Raw genomic sequence first — 12,798 nt, forward strand, 5'->3', positions numbered from 1 at the left:
AAGTAGCTTTGTATTACAAATACAGTAGAAAGAATTCATAGTACTTACTCTCTCCCACACTAATAATAGTAATAATAATAATACACACAAAATGCTTGCTCACACAGTCTTCAAAGGGAAAAAAAGCAAATAGAGAATACAGAATAGAATACTCCAAGTTTAGAATTCAAGAACACACGTTCTCTTTCCCAGAATAATCCATCATAATGGAAAATTATGTCCGGTTGGATAAATAACAGTTTGGTGTAAAGCACTTGTGCTAAACATTTAGGAGGGCAAAGTCTGAAATAAAGGACTGAATGATAACCACAAAGTTATGCCCACACCTTAGACCTCAGAACCTTTGTATATGACCTTGTTATTTAAAAAAAAAAAAAAAAAAAACTTTACAACTGTAATTAATTCCAGGATTCTGGATGAGAGGATCTTGGATTATCTGGGCAAGTGCTAGTTGTAATAGCAAATGTCCTAATAAGAGACATAATAAAGATTCACAGGAAGAGAGAGGGACCCATCATGGGAAGACAGAGAGGTAAGAGATTGGAAGCTAGCAGCCATAGCCAGGGAATGCCTGGTGCCACCCAAAGCTGGGGAAGTAGAAGAAGAATTTTCCTCTACAGGTTTTGGAAACAGCATGACCATGCTGACAGCTTAATTTCAGACTTCTGGCCTCCAGAACTGTAAGACAATCAGTCTATTTGGTTCACAACGCAAGCCTCTGGTAAGTTGTTACAGCAGTCCTAGGATATCAATATAGTGGAAAAAATTTATATTTTCCTAAGTTTCACAGCACAATGAAATAAATGCATATAAAGAAATTATATTATCATTTGATTGGCATGACTCTTAAATTTCCTTACAGATTTTTAGTAGAAGTATAAGAAACTTCAAACTTACATAGGATAGGATCATTTTGTTCAGTTTTTTCACCTTTGAATTTTTATTTTATAATATATGCCATTCAATTTATCCAGCTAAATCTATCATTGTCTTTTGGTAACATTATTGTCCTTACTATCCATCTCAGAAGTCGTCAGCTGTCCAGGCAGTATTGTAAAATTGTACTTTCTTCTAGTTCCAATGGCCTCTATTTAAGCTTTCTAGTGCAGGCTGTACAACACCATTTCTGTTTTTATTCACATAAAGGGTTTTTTTTCTTACTTCTTTGTCCTTGTTTCTTCATATTCCTACTTTGACTTTGTCCACTTCATTTGGTGAGTCAGTTACCATATTATTCCCTTTCTTATCTGGTGTCATAGGTTATTTTGCTTTGGTTTTAAATTTCTTTGAAAATACTAAGCATAATATCTGAAGTTCACTTCCATTTTCCATAAAAAGGCTCTTTATTCAAACATTTTCTTCATCTGATTCTTGAATTACTATTTTCATCTTCTCATTCATTTTAAAGAATCTTTATTAATTCACATCTTAATGATGTTTTCCTTGAGTTATCTTTTTTTCTTTTTTTATTTATTTATTTTTTTGACAGGCAGAGTGGACAGTGAGAGAGAGACAGAGTGAAAGGTCTTCCTTTGCCGTTGGTTCACCCTCCAATGGCCGCTGCTGCCAGTACACCATGCTGATCCGAAGCCTGGAGCCAGGTGATTCTCCTGGTCTCACATGTGGGTGCTGGGCCATCCTCCACTGCACTCCCTGGCCACAGCAGAGGGCTAGACTGGAAGAGGTGCAGCCGGGACAGAATCCGGCGCCCCGACCGGGACTAGAACCCGGTGTGCCGGTGCTGCAGGCGGAGGATTAACCTATTGAGCCATGGCGCCGACCCCTATAACTTTCTTTCAATGAGGGGAAAAATCTATCTATATCTCCTCTTTTGTCTACAAATTACTTGAGTGGGTATTTCATGTGTCTCCATTTTATTTCTCAAAAAGCAATGGGCAACATTCTAAATATATCACAGGGTCCAGTGTTGTGGTGTAGTGGGTTAAGCCACTGTTTATGAAGTTGGCATCCCATATCAGAGGGCTGGTTCGAGTCACAACTGCTCTGCCTCTGACCCAGGGCCCTGCTAATGCACCTCAGAAGACAGTAAAAGATGGCCCAAGTATTTGGGCTCCCGACATCCATGTAGGAGACTTAGATGGAGTTCATCATTCCTGACTTCAGCCTGACCCAGATACAGCTGTTTTAGCCATTTGGGGAATGAAACCACAGACCTCTCTCTTAATCTCTCTCTCTGTCTCTCCCCTTCTCCCTCTCTCTCTTTGTGTGTGGCTGCATATGTGTATGTGTATGTGGGTGTGGGTGTGTGTGCCTCCCTCTTTCTCTGATTTTCTATTTCTCAAATAAACAAATCTTTAAAAACTGAACACATTGCATAGTACACTCATACAGTCCTCTAAATAACTCTACAAACTGGGTATGCAGTTGTTATTATCTTTCATTTTTATCATATGAGGAAACTAAGGAACAGAACATTCTGTGGTTTATTAAAAGGCCCACACATCAAAGCCACATCAAAGTCGGGATGTGACCTCAGGAAATTTGCTCTAATCTAGGTGTATTGGTATACTTTCTGATACATTACCACTTCCTGAGAAGATCTGATGATTAAGAGGCACATTATCAATGTCATGCCTCAGAATCCTGGTGATGAGAGAAGCCAAGTAGTGAGCGTTTCCAGAAAAAAAAAAAAATCTGACTTTTTCTGCTTCAAAAGTCCTGACAATAGAGTCCTATCTGGAGACTTCTGTTAGGGTACCAAAAGCCATCTCCCATTTGCACCATATAGCCACGCCATTTGTGTAACAACGCCATTCGTCTCAACCCTCTCATTCCATAATCAGGCCCAGTTTACTTTTTGTAAGCAAAATGCTCATGAAAGTTGTTTCCTAAAGAGAGGATTTGTTTCTTGTCCCAACCACAGTTGTCATCTTCCTCTTTCTTACCTAGCATCAGAGAACTGCTGTCATCAAGAACACAGGAAATAAGTGCATTCAATTCTACATTTGCCTTTTTCTTCTTTTCTTATCTACAGCTATTTTTAAATTCCAGCAGTCATTTCTGTTGGAATTTGCAGCAAGGAGAGTGAGATGTGTATGTTTAAATTGTCATCATATCCACAATTCTCAACAGTCTGCCTTTTTGAACTGCCATTCCACTAGCACTGGCAGCTTTTCTTTGAAATCTGACACTCTGCAAAATATAGGTTGCTTTGAAGTTCATGAACAAAACTTTATCGATCACTAAGTTCTTCATTCTCCAAAGCTAAGGAATCTTTTAGCTCTTTCATAGATGTCCGTCAAAGTGAATAGATATTTGCATAACTGTTCATTTACACATTTAATTTTCAATCTTTAAAAGGATTCTTAGAGAGTAGTTTCTGTGCCTTTATTGATATTTGTTCTCTGTATAGAATTGCTTGATGAATGAATGGCTAAATAAATAAATGAATATTACCTGAAACCCTTCTGCCATTTTTGTCTCATTAGTTCAAGAAGTATTGTGTGCTTTAAATCATTTCCTATAACTTGAAAAAAATGCTTGTCTTTCAATGTTAGTGAAAAAGGTTTTCTTCCATACTAACAAGTCCTTGACTTGACAGGGCATAAAAATTACTCGAGAGATTCTTGTGGAAAAAGAAAACATTCTCAAACCTCCCTGAAGATGACAAATCAGAATATAGAAGAAAAGGCAGGGACTTTGAATTATTAAAGCTCTAGATGAGACTTGTTATCAGGCATTTTGGGCAAAACATGAATTACGGTATATCTCCTATAAACTCTGATTAAAAACATTCTCTCAAGAAGATGTTTGGGGCCAGCATTATGGCATACCTGGTTAAGCCACCACCTTGTAGCACTGGCTTCCCATGTGGTCTCTGATTTGAGTCCCGGCTGCTCCTCTTCAGATCTGGTTCCCTACAAATGTACGGGCAAGCAGCAAAAGATGGCCCAAGTCCTTGGGCCCCTGCACTCACCTAGGAGACCTGGATGAAGCTCCTGGCTCCCACCCTTGGACTTTTCAGCCATTTGGAAAGTGAACCAGCAGATGGAAGACATCTCTATCTCTCCCTCTCTGACTCTGTAACTCAGTCTTTTGAATAAATAAGAGAACTTTTTTAATAACAGATGTTTTTATTTTTAATTTTTATTGATTTATTTGAGAGGAAAAGAAACAGTGACAGGCAGGCAAATGGATAGAACTTCCACCTGCTGGTCCACTCCCCAGAGGCTCACGATGATCAAGTCTGGTCCAGGACTAGCCAGGAGACCGGAACTCAATCCGGCTCTCCCAAGTGGGAGTCAGGAACCCAGTTGCTTGAGCCAACACTGCTGGTCCCCACAACTGGGATTAGCAGGAAGCTGAAATAAGGAATTGGTACAGTTAGGAAACCCAGGTACTCTGTTGTTGGATATAGACGTGTTAACTGCTAGGCAAATGCCCATCCCTCCAAAAGTTATGCATCTTCTTCAGAAAGCTTTTAAACTGTTGCAGTAAAATATACTTTTGTGTGTGAAGGCTAACTCCTCAGTGAAACTTTATGATCTTGAGAGTCAGAAAGTTGTTTTGTCCAAATTTGAATTCACCATAGTAGAGTGTAATCCTACTTTGCAAATAATACAGTTTGTTGAGTTGAATCATTACACAACTCTACACAATCATGGCTCCAATAGTTAAAAAGATAAGAGCTGTAACTTGCTTAAAATATAAGTTTTAAATAAACAATGGGTAATTTCATTTATATATTATTTCTACTCTTAAAAATACACAATGTTTGATATAAAATGGTTCAAATAGCATTTCTTTATAAAAATGGAAAAGCATGATATATTTAATAACTTTTTCTATTACTGTCATTAAGTACCATTTTTATCTTGATTGTTGATACTTTTCCATTAGTAGTTAAAAGACATCCAATTATAAATGTCTACCTCTTACAATACGTTAAATAACTAATGCTTAGAATAAACAGATTTCAAAAGCTGAAATGAAGAATTAATCAAGAGAGTGAAAAGCAAATGCAAGAAAAAGATGAATGTTCTAAGGAACTGAAGTTGACCCCAACATACTGTTCACTAGATGCAAATCACAGCACACCATTCAGTATGGCCAGACAAGCAGAACTACAGCAGCACACTGAAAATGCAAAGGAGGAGGGTCTCCAACAAGGGCTCTACTCCACCTGTTCACTGACAAAAGAGGACTTTATTTCTACAATACAATACATAAAATGGAGAGAAACTTGAGACAGGTGTTTTCAAATCAGTGTACAGTTGGGACTCCTGTGATGATCAGTACATATTATTAAGATCATAAGTGATTCATTTCTTTTTTTTTTAATTTTGCATTGTTTTTGCTTTTTTTAGAAAACTTTTATTTAATAAATATAAATTTCAAAAGTACAACTTTTGGATTATAGTGGTCCCCCCCCATAACTACCATCCCACCTGCAAACTATCCGATCTCCTACTCCCGCTCCCATCCCGTTCTTCGTTAAGATTCATTTTTAATTATCCTTATATACAGAAGATCAACTTAGTATATAATAAGTGATTCATTTCACTGAAGTTAGAATGTCTTAACGTGCTTTAAATTTTATTGTAGGTTTCTGAACTTCATTTCTATTTCTTTTTATTTGTGAACTTGCCTACAGAAGAGCAGTGTAGTATTTGTAGTTAAAATCCATATACTAGGGATCTTTAGCAAGTATTTTAGTCTGACTGTCTTAAGTTTTTCCCTTTGTAAAATGACACTGCTAATAATGCATAACTTACAGGTCATTGTAAAATTAAATGACCCAAGCAGTGTGATACATCCATTTAGTTGCCAACTTGACTGGATTAATGAGTACCTATAAATCTGGTAAGGCATTATTTTTGGTATGTCTGAGAGAAAGTTTCCAGAGAAAATTAGCCAGAGTGCACCATGTTAGTAAGTTTAGCCCTCACTGTGGGAACCACCTCCGTAGCCTGCCCAAGGATATCAAATACAGAAGGGAAATTGGTCTCTGCTCTGATAGACAGGATGGATCCTTTTTCTCCATTTTGACATCAGAATTCCAGACAGCTCTTCAGGTTCTCAAACTGTTGACCTCAGATGGAGAATTACATTAGCTTCCCTGGCTCTGAGGACTTTGGACTTAGACTTAGCCATATTAGGGCAACCCAAGCTCTCTATCCTGTGGATAGCCCCTGTCGTGGGACCTCTCAACTACCATAAAGTGAGCTGATTTCCCTAATAAATCCTCTCTCATATTTCCATATAAGTATCCTATTGGTTCCAGCTCCCTGGAGAACACTTATACAATGCATATTTCCACAAAGAAAGGAATCAGTGAAAGACAGCAATTAGTAGTGACAGCAATTAGTAGTGACAGCTTCAAGCAACTGAGAGTAATTCAAGGAGACTGAAGTCCACATAACAGAAACTCACGAATTAGCATATACAGGACAATTTCGCATCAGTTATGGCTCCCCAAAGATATCTGAGGTCTAATCTAGGATTTATAGAGATGGTATTTACATGGTAAAAGGAATTGAAGTTGCAGGTGGAATTAAATTATTGTGGGGATGGTATCACAGATTATCCACATGGTACTAACAATCACAAGAATCATTCTAAGAGAAGGAAGGAAGGAGAGTCAGAGATATGAAAATGGAAGTCAAGTCCAGAATAATGTGATTTCAGACTTCGAAATCTGAAAGAGAGGCATAAACCAAAGAGTATGAACATCATTTCAAAACTAGAAAAGGCAAGAAAATGGATCCTCTCCTGGAACCTTCAGAAAGTAATACCACTTCACCAACACCTTGGCATTAGTCCACTGGGACTGATTTTGGACTTCTGATTTCCAGAACAGTAATATAATTTTTGTTGTGTTAAATCACTAAATTTATGGTCATTTATTACAGCAGCAGTAGGAAACTATTACATCACTAAGATAGCCAACATAACAAGTCTCCAAAATTGCTTTAACTAGCAGCTCAACAACATCAAGAACCCTTATTTCTTCCGTCTTTTGCTCTACCATCATCAGGGAATGCCTAGTTCCTTGACAAGCATAAAATCACATTTCCAGCTTCTAACTTCCTCCAACAACTTCAAAACCTACCCTGTAATATCTAAGAGGAAGTATAGATTTTATGTCTTTTTTTACTTCTCTTTGACACTGCAATTTTACCTTTTTGGTCTCTTCATCATAAAGGCTTTTTATCTCATTTTTATTAAACAAATGAATCTTTTCCTTGGTGATTTTCATTTTATTTTGGTCTTATTTTTCCTTCAGAATTTTCCACTACTAGATCATTTCTCTACAAGCTGCAATTGTTTTCCCTGGTCATACATTAAAATCAACTGGGTTTAACTTTACATATGGCATGAGGAGGAGATCATTTATAAACAGGTAGCTAAATTTCTTTATATAAATTATTCTAAATACGTTCTTTTTTCTCAGTGACTTCTATTTTTTTATCTTTTTAAAGATTTTATTTATTTATTTGAGAGGTAGAGTTAAAGACAGTGGGAGGAAGAAACAGAGAGAAAGGCCTTCCAATCACTGGTTCACTCCCCAAATGACCACAACGGCATGAGCTGTGCTGATCTGAAGCCAGCAGCCAGGAGCTTCTTCTGAGTTTCCCACATGGGTGCAGGGGCTCAAGTACTTGGATCATCTTCTACTGCTTTCCCAGGCACATTATCAGGGAGCTGGATCAGCAGTGGTGCAGCTGGGACTAGAAGAGCTAGAATTGGCACCCATATAGGATGTCGGTGCTGCAGGCAGAAGATTAATCTACTGCGCCACAGCGCCAGCCTCTTTCAATGACTTTGAGGGAGCCACCTCTGGCTTATAGGAAGGTCCATTTAATGCATTTGAATATATCTTGGTTCTGGCTTCCAACTCTGCAGCCCAGAACAAATGATTTATTTCTGCATATTCTATATTATTTCCAGTGCTGTCACTGTAAAAACAATCATATAGATGTCAGGGAAATTTCTTTCTATATGTTCTTTTTATGATTTTTAACACAAGTCATTTCAAATTTATTTCAGAATTAATTTGTCAACTTTTTAAAAATAGTCTGTTGGAGGCCGGCGCCACTGCTCGCTTGGCTAATCCTCTGCCTGCAGCGCCAGCACCCTGGGTCCTACTCCTGGTTGGGGCGCCTGTTCTGTCGGGTTGCTCCTCTTCCAGTCCAACTCTCTGCTGTGGACCGGGAAGGCAGTGGAGGATGGCCCAAGTGCCTGGGCCCTGCACCCACATCGGAGACCAGGAGGAAGCACCTGGCTCCTGGCTTCCAATCGGCGCAGCACGCTGGCTGTAGTGGCCATTTGGGGGGTGAACCAACGGAAGGAAGACCCCTCTCTCTCTCTCTCTCTCACTGTCTAACTCTGCCTGTCCAAAAAAAAAAAAAAAAATCTGTTGGAATATGTTAAGCATTGTATTTGACTTTCAGATTAGTTTGTAAAGGTTTACGTTAATAATATATATATTGGTATATATAATGGTCTTGGAACAAAGTATATATCTAGATTTTGATACCAAATTTTACTTTATATCATTCAAAAAAGTTTTGTTTCTCTCATAATTTTTTCATATATTCCAATTACCTAATAATCCCTGATGTATGCCTTTTTAAAATGTTAACTGCTCCTATTTTCTATCTTTGCATTACCTGTGGTAAGAATATGAGAAAATTACTGTTAGTTGTATCTACTAAACTTGATATCTCATAAATCCTAAAACAAGTTTCTTGAGTTTTCTACACACAATGACAAGTTTTTATCTATCTTCCCTATGTCCTTTCTTTAACTTTCCTACACTCTTTACAGACTAATTTTAGATTCATAAGAAACCTTAAGTGTGATTCTAGGTAAAATTGTTATGATTCTGACTATAGGTGAAATTCTATAATTTCACAAATAAATATTTATTTCTTTTTTTGTTAATATCCACTTTTAATTTAGGGAGGTTTTAAATCTATTCCTATGATTTTTATTCTTTTCATGCTTTTGATCAAAATAAATTATTTTCTACTCTATTGAATAATTTTTGATTGTAAGCTCATTTTAAAGCAATTTTATCTGTGGGAATATTTCCAGAAAGTTTATTATTTGATTTTCTTTAGGTGCTTGAGTTAGATAACACTGTCATATTGATTTCCCATGTTAAAAAAAGATAATGAAAATCATATTCCAAAAGCTAGAATTTTCAAGAAAAAATATTTTTTTCATTTTTCACTCAGACAGGATACATTTTTTTGTAGTCTACCGTTTGATAGAAGCTATGGTCCTTCAAGTGTTTCATGTTTAATTTCACATCTCACTTATAACCTTGAATTTTGTAGATTTCATGATTTAACACCAATTCTTTCCTTTCTAAAGCCATGAACATATTTTTTGAGACTGAATAAAGTAGGTAAGTTTCAAATTTATCTAGTTAAAGATATTGCCATTAATAAAACCCCATTAGTATCACCTGCAGATGAGTGTCATGGGTCTGTATTTATTATGGTCACAAATATATTTGGGTTTGATTCCTTCTTAATTTGTTTTACCATGCTTTCTATTGACTTTTTAAATTTAACTTGTGTTTTGCAATCTATTCATTATAAATGAGTCTTTTAAGATTTTTGTTTAAAGATTTATTTATTTGAAAGTCAGAGTTACACAGAGAGAGGAGAGGCAGAGAGAGAGAGAGAGAGAGGGAGAGAGAGATAGAGATAGAGAGAACGGTCTTCCATCTGCTGGTTCACTCCCCAGATGGTCACAACTGCCAGAGCTGCAATGGCTGGAGCTGCGCCAACCTGAAGCCAGGAGCCAGGAGCTTCTTCCAGGTCTCCCACGCGGGTGCAGGGGCCCAAGGACTTGGACCATCTACCACTGCTTTCCCAGGCCATAGCAGAGAGCTGGATCGGAAGAGGAGCAGCTGGATATCTAACCAGTGCCCACATGGGATGCTGGCGCCTCAGGCCAGGGCATTAACCCGCTGCACCACAGCATGGCCAGGAGTCTTAAGATTTTAAGAAGTCCATTTAGGGGCCGGCGCCGTGGTCCACTTGGTTAATCCTCTGCCTGCGGTGCCGGCATCCCATATGGATGCCAGGTTCTAGTCCTGGTTGTCCTGGGAGACCAGGAGGAAGCACCAGGCTCCTGGCTTCCGATTGGCGCAGCGCCAGCTGTGGCGGCCATTTGGAGAGTGAACCAACGGAGGGAAGACCTTTCTCTCTGTCTCTCTCTCTCTCTGTCTCTCTCTCTCTCTCACTGTCTATAACTCTACCTGTCAAAAAAAAAAAAAAAAAAGTCACTTTAATATAGTTACCTGGCTGTATTTTTGTTTTTTGTAGTGAGTAGACTTTATCCTCCTGTCACACTCTATTTTATCAGAAGTTATTATTTGTTTGTTTGTTTGCAAGACAGAGTTACAGACAAAGGGAGAGACAGAGAGGTTCACTCCCCAAATGGCAGCAATGGCTGGAGCTGGGCAGATGTGAGCCAGGAGCCAGGAGACTCTTCTGAGTCTCCCATGTCAGTGCAGGGGCTCAAATACTTGGGCCATCTTCCATAGTCTTCCCACACCATTAGCAGGGAGTTGAATTTGAAGTTTAGCAGCCAGGGCTAGAACTGGCACCCAAATGGGATGCTGGCACTGCAGGTGGAGGCTTAACCCACTATGCCATAGCACCAGCTTCTTGATCAAAAGTTATTTTTGTTAAATCTTTTATTTTAGTATTTACTCGTGAATTTTGCCATCAGTAAATAAAGTCTAACGTTAATAAGTATTTTTCTTCTTGCAAATTATATGGTAAAGATTAAAAAGAAATAAGATCTAAACTCCTTTCTATATAAACATGCATTGTCTGAATATTTTCAAATTTTAATTTAGATTTATGAATAAGCTTTACTAATTTCTTTCTTATGTTCCTGGATCTTACTTTTTCTTTCATGTTTGCTCTTCGTTGTATTGAGAAATATTCTTTTTATTATACTATTTGTACAATTTGTAACTAGTAAACATTTATTCTTTACTCATCTAATATTGAACTTCTTTCAATCTAATTTTGATGCTTTATTTATTTGAGAATGCCTGTGGGATTTTAATTTAGTAGCTGTTTTCCCTTAGTATTTGAAGATAGCTTTTGTTTTGTTTTATTGAACCTATTTCAACTAATGAGAAGTCTGTTGTCTGCCCCATTTTATTCTTTTCTATGTCTCTCTCTCACTATGTGTTAATATTCTCTACCTTTGATAGTATAAAATTTCATTGCAATGTATCTATGTGTGGAATATTTTTTGTTTATACAGCTCTAGACATGACATGTTTATTTTTCTTTGATGTTTTTATTTTGGATTTTAAAATTCTCTTTTATCAATTGTGAATTGACTTCAGGAAAAAATAAACTCCTGTTGCATCACCTTCACCTGAGGGGAAGTCCTTAAGAGAAATGTGCTTCACCTACTTGGGAAGAATGTGTACTGGGGGATGTTTCATTGCTTTCCCTGGTATTGGAACCACCAGGAGAGAGAATCAGTCACCAGGTAAGTCCATACCCGTATAGTTAAATTAACCATCTTCATCTACAATCAGCATTAATCCCTCAGTCAGCATCAGAAGCCAAAAAGCCTAGTTAGTTATTCACCTAAAATTTAATAATATTATTTATCAACTCATCCTACTTCCCTTTTAACTCATGGTCAATAAAAGCAAATCCCCTAGATCTTCAAATTTTTCTCTGAACAGTCCTTTCAATTTCTTTTTTGTTTTATTTGTTTTGCTTCCCCAAGTGACTCACAGCTTTCTCTGACGTCATCTTACCCCTGTAATCTATTTCCTCTACCAAAAGCCAGATGGGAGCTCTCTTAGATCTTCTTCGCCATTCTTAAATGGCCTCTGACTTGATCTTCAAATACCCTGGGGCTTTTGACAAGGGAAGGATAAAGGGATGCTGAAAAAAGGTACCAAAACATAGTTATTCAGAAGTAACAGTTTCCCCAATTCAACAGCACTGTGGTTGACAGGAATATATTATATACCATACAAAGAATTGGAAGAGAGGGGTGGTAGGCTCTAAACAAGGAAGATTAGTGAAGCACATATGTTGACTGCCTGATTTGATCAACATATGCTCTGTACTAATATTGAAATACTACATCACGAACAGTAAAGGAGTATAAGCGTTAATCATTCTTTAAAGATTTATTTATTTTAAAATTTTTAGTTTTGAACAGATTCAATACAGTTTATTGATACAATTCTAAATCAATTTTTAAATAAAGTAAAATAAAATCTACAACCAACTATCTTGCATATTCTTATCAGTCCCACAGTCACTCCCTTCTGTTTACTTATGAGTCAAGCACATGACTCTTTCTGTTCGTATCCTTTCCAGCCTCTATTATTGGTGACATCAATATCCATCCAACAGAAGTTTACCTCAACTCTTCAAACTCCCTTCAATCCATACGTGTCAGTTCTTGATCATTCTCATAATGCTCATCCATACCTGCTACATTTTTCTAAACCTTTACATATTTGAAATCTTCTCTATCAGATAACTTTTTCAAACATTGGAGATTTAAAAAATACAAAATATTTCTACCCTTATAAAATACTGGTAAGTGTGATTTATATAAATTTGCAACACTGTGCATATAGCAGTAGCCTGGTTGGCCTTATCAACCCCAAAGGTAACATAAATTTTGAAAAGAACTTTCAAAATGCAACAGAGATGGCAGTTAGCAAAGACAAGTTACCAAGCTGGGAAACAAACTTAGGAGTAATTATTCATCCATTTGAAGCCATACCTAGATCAATTTTTAATTGAAAGCTGAAGACAAATG

This window comes from Oryctolagus cuniculus, chromosome 1 (genome assembly GCF_964237555.1).
Source record: "Oryctolagus cuniculus chromosome 1, mOryCun1.1, whole genome shotgun sequence".
Taxonomy (NCBI): domain Eukaryota; kingdom Metazoa; phylum Chordata; class Mammalia; order Lagomorpha; family Leporidae; genus Oryctolagus; species Oryctolagus cuniculus.